This window comes from Tamandua tetradactyla, chromosome 15 (assembly GCF_023851605.1).
Source record: "Tamandua tetradactyla isolate mTamTet1 chromosome 15, mTamTet1.pri, whole genome shotgun sequence".
NCBI classification, from domain to species: Eukaryota; Metazoa; Chordata; class Mammalia; order Pilosa; family Myrmecophagidae; genus Tamandua; species Tamandua tetradactyla.
Window position 1 is genome coordinate 84,847,314 of NC_135341.1, and position 10,458 is coordinate 84,857,771.

General features: G+C 44.4%; 1 non-coding gene across 1 annotated transcript; it reads right to left on the reverse strand.

The window, feature by feature from the left end:
- Positions 1 to 8,066: 8,066 nt before the first annotated feature.
- On the reverse strand, positions 8,067 to 8,173 carry LOC143658132 (U6 spliceosomal RNA). Its single transcript, XR_013163152.1, has one exon. It is a non-coding gene; the product is annotated as a U6 spliceosomal RNA (small nuclear RNA).
- Between the last annotated feature and the right edge of the window lie 2,285 nt (positions 8,174 to 10,458).

Here is a 10,458-nt window from a genome sequence, read left to right on the forward strand (position 1 = left end):
CAAACATACAGTATTGAATAGGGATTATTCTGCCCTTTATGAAATGGGATTTAGATTAAAACATGGCTTTTCTAGGGGACATACCTCCTTTCAAACCAGCACAGTAAGGCAACCGTTTTCTACCCTTTACCTTTATACAACTAAGGAGGAGCAAAAGGCAGCCTCGGGAAGTGGGGAAGGAAGTAGAAGAGCCAGACAGGGGAGGAGGAGAAGCTGCGTGGCCGTGCGTCCTCCCATCGGAAGTAGGTCCAGTTCCAGAGAACCTGAAGGAAGTTCTGAAGTCTTATTACTGCTCTGGAAAAAATAAATTTATTACTAGACCCTTTTGTGATTGAAAGTGTACAAAGGATACTGTGTCCTAAGAGTGACCAAAAAAAAAAAAACATCATGAAACTTCCAAGAGATTTCATCCAAAGATGCAAGGAAGAGCCAGTCCCCACACCGGGTCTGACGGGGCCAGGGGAGAAAAGAATATGGGCATATATAACTGCCTCTTGCCAGTCTCTTGTCAAGTTCCACTCACTCTGCATACTTAACAGAACGAGCTAAAGTTAGAGTTGGCGTCAGAGATATGAATATAAATATAGATTAAGATAAAATCAGAAGAAGAGAAACAGAAAAAATAGAAAGATGGATCAAGAGATAGAGTACATAAATACGGGGCCCACAGAGTCATGTGCTGATAAAATGCCAGGCTGCAAACCTGGCTCTGAGTTTCCCAGCATCCAAAGCAAGGCAATCAATTACAACATAAAATTTCTCCATGATAAATAAAGCATAGTCGTTCCTCAAAAGAAATGACGCCTTTCTGGTACTGAAGACTTAAAATCTTTCACGTGGTTCTTTGAACAAAGTACACTGCATGATTCAGTGGGCGATGTCTCCACCAACAAGCCATGATCAATAACTAGAGGCGTCCACCCATCAGTTTCCTACCTTGTCCATCAAAGCAGGCCAAGAGCAGGGCAGGAAAGCACATTAGGGGGAAGTTAACACAAGTGGATAGAAGGAGGCGGCTCCTACAGCCTGGGTCGATAGGTTTTTACTGTTGGGGCTGGAGCAGCCTCTAGGACTGAGGACAGGTGGATTTCACCACCCAGAAAGTGGGGACGGGGCTGGCCAGGGCAGGTGGAGGGGCCCTGCTCAAGCACGGAGGGTACCGTTTTCATCACCGCCCTCCTTCAGTGCCCGGGAAGGAAAACCCGTCCATCACCCATTTCCCACATCAGCACGGGAAGCCTGATCCACTCGGGGGACTGAAGAAACCGCAGGCTTTCCAGGGATCCAGAGGGCCCTATCTATAAGAAAACTGTGTTCTTTTTTAAGGCAAAATTTCCATTTTCCGGGGTTTGATTCACTAACACAGTTAGGAGTTTGTTCACATTAATTCCAACTACAACTGAACAGCAAAGCTGAGTCGCGTCAGGAAATGGATGACCATCCACCAAGATTAAACATACATCCTGAAAGACTGTGTTTCAAAAGAATAGAGTTGTTCTAACGGGGCACTGGTTTGGATGTACAAGTACACCATTATTCAAATAACTTTCAAACATAACAGAGCTTAAAGAAAAAAATGCCATTTTCTACCTCAGCAGAGCATGTAATGGCTTGTCACTGTGTGTGACGTTTAATTTGTACGAAGTCTCGATGTGTCTTCGAGAGAGACCCCTTCTCTGAGGCCCACGCGGGGTTACCTGCGCCTCTTTTCTCTCCTCTCTGCCTGCCTACCAAGTTTCAGGAATGAACGACAGGGCAGGACAGCTGGGCTGCTCCCAGCTGCATCTAATGAGAAAAGGAAAGCTTGAGGGTGGTCCTCAGCCCAGAGGCGAGGGGCTGGCTGCGCCCAGGGCCCCGTGGGGTGCTATGGGGGTGGAGGGCCCTGGAGCACCCAGGGGCCAGCAGATGGGACTGGACAAGGGGCAGGGGTCAGACCTCAAAGGACCCCCACAGGTGCCCCGAAGAAATCCAGGGTTTCCTTCTGGGGCCAGCAGGGACAGTCGGATGCGGGGAGAACGTGCTGCCAGGCAGGAGCAGCACCTCTGGAAACATGGCCACACTGTACCGTCTGGCACGCCATCGCTGTGGGTCTTGTCATTTGTTTGGCTTGGTTTTAGTTCGTGAGCCTTCTCCTTTGGGGCCATCCCCCTCCAGAGGGCAGGAACCAGGTCTTGCTCTGAGTCCCCGGAGCCCTGGCCCCCCAGTCTCGCTCCCCAGTGCCCAGGTCTCAGGCTACCTTGCACACACAGCCTTGGGAGCGCACCAGCCTCACTGCACCACCAGACCGCTCTGCTCCTTTTTCTGGCCCCACTCCTGCCCTGAAGCTCTCGAGGAGCCTGTGCCTTTGCTTTAATCAGGAAAAAGGCACCCTTCCCCCGCGGGCCCCTTCCCTAATGGCGCAGAGGGGTCCGCAGCCCTCTCAGCCCCCGAGCAGGCAGGCTGGGACAGCGTGTGACCTGCACAGCTGCGCTCTGCAGCCCTGTCCTTCCAGACCCCCCCAGCGTCCCTTCTCTCTCTACCCTCAGTGACAAGTCCAGTGTCACGCCAGGCCACGGGTGCACACAAACATTTGATGGATGACTGTGCAAGATCCTTCAAGCCAGTACCCATGAGACGCTCTTGGAAAAAAAAGTGTGCTTTATTTGTGGTTTGCAGTGTGTATTTATATGTGCATAAAAAGGTCAGGACGGACACAGAGCAGATTGTTATGAAAGGTTATCCTGGGGAAGTGAGACCGGAAGGAAGGGAGTTTTATTTGGCAATTGGTTTTTATAAGAAGCATATATAACTTTTATAATGTAATTTTTAAGTTAAAAAAAAATCCTTTAAGGCTCAGCTCAGACCCCAACTTCTGCAACAAACCTTCCCAGTCTCCCAGCCCTGCACCTCTTCCTACCTCTGGACACCCCTTCAGCAGAATGAGACACCCCTCCTCCTAAAACCACATCCCCTGCCGCACGCAGTCTGATGGCATGTCTTCATCGGTGCGGGAACAGAAGCTGGGCGTGATTTTCCTGCCTTCTTCAAACAACAGTGCCACTGCGGAAGGCCCTCGGAGCTGAGTGCCCCAAATTGTAAAGAAAGCACCAAGATATGTATTAAGAAATGACCACGCATTCCCGTGACCCTGAGCCCCGTCTCCACCCATCTTGACCCAACACCAGAAGCTCGCAGGAGGTCACTGAAAGAGGAGAGCGCGCTTGGGGAATGCTGCCATCCTGCCCTCTCCTGTGGGAGGGGAGCTGGGGTCCCGTCCACCCCGGCCAGGTGGGGAGGGCTCCTAGAGGGGCACAGGGTGCTGCAAGGGGTTCTGGCCACCCCCACCCCCTGCAGATCCCTGCAGAGCCACGGAAATCCTGGGACCCACCCCGGGGGAACAGTGTAGGAGCTCCTTCTCGGAGGCCTGGACTTTGGGGAAGGACAGCCAAGGCTCCTTCGTCTCACCTGGAGAACTCTGAGCTGAGCAGTCCACCACAGCCCCATGGGACGAGAGGGCCTGGGGGCTGAAGGGGCAGGGGGTCACCTCCACGGGCCAAGGTGCAGGGGCAGCCTGGGGGCAGAGGGCCCAGCAGGGTGGGGCCCTAGAAGTGCCATGGAGACCTACTGACCAGGCCAGGGACCCAGCAGTGAGGAGGCACCTCCTGAGGGGCCCCTGGGAAGGCCGCATGAGAGCAAGCCCCGGCCTGCCTGGCACTGGACAGCAGCGCCCCAGCCTCGAGTCTCCCAGGGGGAACCACGACAGTGGACTGTGGAGCGAAGGGCTCTGCTCTTTCCTTCTGACGCTCTCTCCTCTCACCCACCTGCCCCAACCCCCACCCAGGAGAGCCTAAAGATAAAGAGAAGGGACGAAGGCCTGGTCACGGCTGAGACCCGGGTGCAGATGGGGCGCTCCGGGGGAAGAGTGAGGCCGAAGTTGAGATTTGACGGGAAGGGACTTTGTGCTGCCTGAATGTCGAGATACATTGTGATGTGGGTGAGCCTTGAAACAATATGCTGAGTGAAACAAGCAAGGCATATAAGCACAAATATTGTACGATGTTACATATATGAGATACCTAGAAATAGCATTTCACCAAGACAGAAAGTAGATTAGCGGTCAACAGGGAATGGGGATCGGGATAAGGGAGTTTTTGCTCGAAGAACATAGAGTGTTTATAAATAAAAAGAAAAATAAAAATGTCTTCATATGTTGCCAGATGATTTTTGGAAGGCAAAAACTACTCCCAGCTGAGAAGCAGTGAATTCTGGGAATCATTTTTATTGGTTGCCTAACATCAGGTGTGTTCAGTTGTTGACTCATGCTTTCCCAAACTGTCTCCTATTACTGGACATCAATAGTCTTTCCAATGTTTTGACATTCTAAATTGTGCCACAAGGGGCACCACTGTAGCCATTTCTTTCTTACGGATGTGTTCCTTTACAGAAAATTCATCAGGGCGCGGTGTGTTGGTTAAAGGGCATCTGGCTTCCTTAGAGGGTCTCTGAGGAGAGGCGTGACCCTCAGGGACAGCCACCCCAGCCTCGGTTCTGAGCTCGGGCTTTCCATGGGCTCCCGCCCTGACTTAGTCCTCAGCCAGTATAAATCACCCGCACCGCTCAGGACCCATCCACATCAGTAAGAAAAGAACTAGGTGACTAGGTGACCTACACATTTTGGTGCTGGGTCGACAAATTAGTTAACTGAGCCGTAAATTACTGCAATGATTCATAAATCAGATCCGTATTATATAAATCAAAAGACACGGATGTACAGTGGGAACTTGAGAATACAAATATATATTGTGATAGAATAACATTCTACTAGGTATATGTAATACATTTTGTTTGTTCATTTATTTCTTGATGGACCCATAGGTTGTGTGCTGGTTTGAAAGGATATATGTCCCCTAGAAAAGCCATGTTTTAATCTAAATCCCATTTCATAAAGGCAGAATAATCCCTATTCAATACTGTATATTTGAAACTGTAATGAGATAATCTCCCTGGAGATGTGATTTAATCAAGAGTGGTTGTTAAACTGGATTAGGTGACGACATGTCTCCACCCATTTGGGTGGATCTTGATAAGTTTCTGGAGTCCTATAAAAGAGGAAACATTTTGGAGAATGAAAGAGATTCAGAGAGAGCAGAGAATGCTGCAGCACCATGAAGCAGAGAGTCCACCAGCCAGCAACCTTTGGAGATGAAGGAAAACACCTCCCGGGGAGCTTCATGAAACCGGAAGCCAGGAGAGAAGAAGCTAGCAGATGACGCTGTGTTCGCCATGTGCCCTTCCAGATGAGAGAGAAGCCCTGACTGTGCTCGCCATGCGCCCTTACACTTAAGAGAGAAACCCTGAACTTCATCGGCCTTCTTGAACCAAGGTATCTTTCCCTGGATGCCTAGATTGGACATTTCTACAGACTTGCTTTAATTGGGACATTTTCTCAGCCTTATAACTATAAATTAGCAACTTATTAAATTCCCCTCTTTAAAAGCCAGTCCGTTTCTGGTATATTGCATTCTGGCAGCTAGCAAACTAGAACAGGTTGTTTTCGCCTTTTGGCTAGTGTGAATAATACTGCTGTGAAATTGGTGTGCAAGTATCTGTTTGAGACCCTGTTTTCACTTTCCTTGCACATATACCTAGGAGTGAAATTGTTAGGTCATATGGCAGTTCTATAACTTATTGAAGAACTGGCATATTGCTTTCCACTGCGGCTTCGCTGTTTTACATTCACACCCGCAGTGCACTTAATTCCAACATTTACTCATCCTTCCCAACACTTGTTATTTTTCCTTTTTTTTTTTTTTTTCAGTAATAGCCATCCTTGTGGGTGTAAGCTGGTATTTCATGATTTTGATTTGTATTTCCCCAGCGGTTAATGATGCTGAGCATATTTTCATATGCTTATTGACCATTTGTATATCTTCTTTGGAAAAAGGTCTATTTAAGTCCTTTGTCCACTTTTTAATTGGGGCACTAGTTTTGTTGTTGAGTTTAGGAGTTCTCTATACATTCTCGATATTAAGCCCTTATTACATACGTGATTTGCAGCTATCTCTTCCCATCCTGTATGTGTCTTTTCACTTTCAGTGCTCGCATGCACAAAGGTCTTTAATGTTTACAAAGTCCAATTTATCTATTGTTTTTTGTACTTGTGCTCTAGTTTCATGTCTGAGAATCTATTTTTGAATCTCAGGTCATAAAGAATTGCCCTATGTTATCTTCTGAGAATTTTATCTATTTTACTCTTACATTTAAGTCTTTGGTCCATTTTGATTTGTCTTTCTTACATGGTGTAAGATAGGGGTCTATCTTCATTCTTTGCAAGTGGGGATCTAGTTTTCTCAGCACCATTTGTGGAAGAGTCTATTTTTTCCCCATAGCATTTACTTGTCACCCTCATCAGAAATCAGTTTGTCATAGATGTGTAGGTCTATTTCTGAACTTTGGATTTTATTCCATGGGTCTGTCTACTCTATGCCAGTACCATACCACTTTAATTACTGTACTTTTGTAGTACATTTTGAAATTCAGAAGTGTGAGTCTTCTAACTTTGTTCCTCTTTTTCAAAAGTGTTTTGGCTATTTCGGGCTCCTTGCCATTCCATACGAATTTGAAGATCGGCTTCTCCATTTCTGGAAAAAAAAAAGCTGCCAGAATTTTGATAGGGTTTATTTTGTATCTGTAGATAGTTCTGTGGAATATCAACATCTTATCAATATTAAGTCCATGAACATGGGATGTCTTGCCATTTATTTTGGTCTTCTTTAGTGTCTTTCAGCAACATTTTGTAGTTTTCAGTACACAAGTCTTTCACATCCTTTGTTAAATTTATTCCTAGATCGTTTATCACTTCAGATGCTATCATAAATGAAATCTTCTTAATTTCCTCTTCATTGCTAGTGTGTAGAAACAATTGATTTTGTGTGTTCATCTTGAACCCTGACTATTTACTGAGCTCATTTATTAGCTGTAACAGTTTTCTTATAGATTCCTTTGGATTTTCTATATATAAGGTCGTGGCCTCTGCAAATAGAGATATTTAAGAGTTTCATTTCTTCCTTTCCAATTTAGATACCTTTAATGCCTTGTTTTTACCTAAATGCTCTCCTAGTACAATACTGAATAGCAGTGCTGAAAGCAAGTATCCTAGTCTTGTCTCTGATCTCAAGGGTGACAGCCTGGAGGGAGAACGGGGGTGGGGGGGCTGCTGGCGTCCAGTGGGGAGAGGTCAAGGACGTGGCTCAGACCCTGCGGTGCACAGGAAAGCACCCCCCCCCCCAGCAAAGAATACCTGGTGCAAAATGTCAGTATCGCTGTGGTTGAGGAAACTTGCCATAATTACACACATTACAAAAATTTACTCTTGGAAGTGACAACCATAACACAAAATGTTGGCCATGCTGTACCTTCAGCTAAAAAGCTGCAGATGCAAGTGAGCCGGGACCAAGAGAGACAAGATAAGAAGAAGGCAGACTTGTTTTTAGTAGGCGGTTCTTTAAATTGGTGTTATTGTTTTTATAGAGAAATTTTTCAGAAAGTAAAAACGGAAAAAGTCCTTTGGCAAAATGAGTGTTAAAGAGGGAGGAGATAGATGAGGAATGGAAGGAAGAAAGAAAGAAAGAAAAAATAAAGGCCTCAACCAAAAGGGGTGTTTTAAGCAAACAGTTCACCAAACTATCTGAAATTCAGAATCCTTTATAGAGATATTTAAATCAAAATGCAGCCCCTTCAATAGGAAATGGACCTTTTTATCTCTGATAATGCTCCTTATGTGCTTTTAATATAGCCACATCAGACACCAGTAGTCTTATGCTTAGTGTTTTCATGGTATATATTTTTTCTTCCTTTTACTTTAACCTTTACTTCCTTCCTTCCTTATACTTCAAATGTTGTATCTTTTAAAGAGCATTGGGTTGACTCTTGCATTCTTATTCAGTCTGACACACTTGTGTTGTAAACAGAGTGTTTAGTACTTTTGCATTTAAAATAATTCTTGATATAATTGGGTTTAAGTCTATCATCTTGTTTTCTACTTGTCTCCTCTGTTCTTTTGTTCATTCTTTTTTCCTCCCTTTTTTTTTCATATGGAACACTTCACGAATTTGCATGTCATCTGTGTGCAGAGACCATGCTAATTTTCTCTGTACCATTCCAATTTTAGTATATGTGCTGCCGAAGCAAGCACTTTTCCTCCTTTTATTTGGATTAATCAAGCAATGTTAAGTACTACATCCCATATCCTCTATTGACTTTTTTTGGCTTTGCTTTGTGATTGCTCTCATGATTATAATATGTACCATTCTCACAGTCTTCCTTGAATTAATGTTATACCATTTCCTGTACAATGAAGAAGAACTTACAACAGTATAATTCCCTTTATATATTGTTCTAGTTTGTTAGCTGCTGGAAAGTGATATACCAGAAACAGAATGGCTTTTGAGAAGGGGAATTTATTAAGTTGCTAGTTTGCAGTTCTAAGGCCACGAAAATGTCCAAATTAAAGCAAGGCTATAAAGATGTCCAATCTAAGGCCACCAGGGAAAGATACTTTGGTTCAAGAAGGTCAATGAAGTTCAGGGTTTCTCTCTCAACTGGAATGGCGCATGGCGGACATGGCGACATCTGCTGGCTTCCTCTCCAGGCTTCCGGTTTCAAGAAGCTCTCCAGAGCTCTCTGGCTGCCTGGACTCTGGCTGCTCTCATAGCTCTAAAGCTTTTTCCAAAATGCTTCCTCTTTTAAAGGATTCCAGTAAACTAATCAAGACCCACCTGGAATGGAAGGAGTCATAGCTCCCTCTAATCAAAGGTTAATACCCACAGTTGAGCGTGCCACATCTCCGTGGAGTTAATCTAATCAAGTTTCCAATCTATAGTGCTGAATAGGGATTAAAAGAAAAGGCTGCCTCCTGGATCAGGATTAAAACGTGGCTTTTCTAGGGTACATAATCCTTTCAAACTGGCACACAAACCCTCCTGCCTTCTGTACTATTACATATTTTCCTTCTACATATATTTCAGATGCCACAATACATTATTATAGTTTTTGCTTTAAGCAGTTGATTGTCATTAAAGAATATAAAAAAGAAAGAAAAATCATATTTGCCATTTGCCATTTTGAGTGCTCTTCTTTCCTTCCTATAGATACAAATTTCCATCTGGAATAATTTCCCTTTCACGTGAACAAGTTCCTTTAGCATTTTTTTTGTATTACAAGTCTATTGGCAACAAATTCCCTCAGCTTGTATTTATCTGAAAATGTTTTATTTCTCAATTCATTATGATTGTTTTATTACAGACATGTCATGGATCCATCTCTCTATGTATCCATCAATTACCTTTTTGTATGCAAGTAAATTGCAGGCATCAGTTAAGTCAATCTAAATACTTCAGCACGTGGTCATTACTATACGTTTATTTATAGCTATCAATACGTATTGGCAGTGTTTATTACTTTTGAGGTAAAATTTTAACACAATGAAATGCGCAAACCTTAAATGTGCCATTTAATGACACCTGACATATGTATACGCATGTGCAACCCAAACCTATTTTGAGATTCAGAAACTTACCATCACACCATAAAACTCCCTTATACCCCTTCCCTCTAAATCCCTGCCCGCCCCATGAAAGCAACAACTTGATTTTTCCACCATAGATTAGTTTTTAATACATTAGTCCTACACATAAATGGAGGAGTCATCCAGTATGCACTCTTTCCTGAGGCTTATTCAGGATGAATCTGGGGTGTCCACAATGCTGCACACACAAACGGTTCATTCCTTTTATTGCTAAATAGCATTTTACCATTTGTCCTCTTGTTTCCTCTATTTATTGATCCTCTGCTCCTCCTTTATTGCCTTTTTTAAAATTAATTGAATGCTTTTTAGAATTTCTTTTAGGATTTTTTACTGTTTCTCTTTGCACAATTTTTTAGTGGTTCCTCTGGAAATTGTAATATACGTGCTTAATTTTTCACAGTCTAATTAGAGTTAATATAGTACCATTTCATGCACAATGTGGAACTTTGCAACAATGCGGTTTGTTTCTCCACTGTGGAAGGCAAAATTTGAAAGGTGGCCTCCCGAGATCTCCATCCACTGAATATTCAATCAAACACCAATGCAGGTGCCACTGGGAGGATTAAAGTGCTAAGTCACTTCACTTTAACACAGAGCCTGCCAGGGTGGGTTTGACCCAATCAGTAAGCAGAGAGTTTTTTCTAGCTGGTGGCAGTAGAGAAGCAGAGGTTTCAAGTATGAGGGGGATTCAAACTACTCAGCTGGCTCTAGGGTGGGGGGACCACGTGCCAAGGACTACGGTGGTCTTTAGGGTGGAGGGACCACGTGCCAAGGACTACATGGTCTTTAGGGTGGGGGGACCACGTGCCAGAGACTCTGGTGGTCTTTAGGGTGGAGGGACCATGTGTCAAGGACCACGATGGTCTTTAGGGTGGAGGGACCATGTGTCAAGG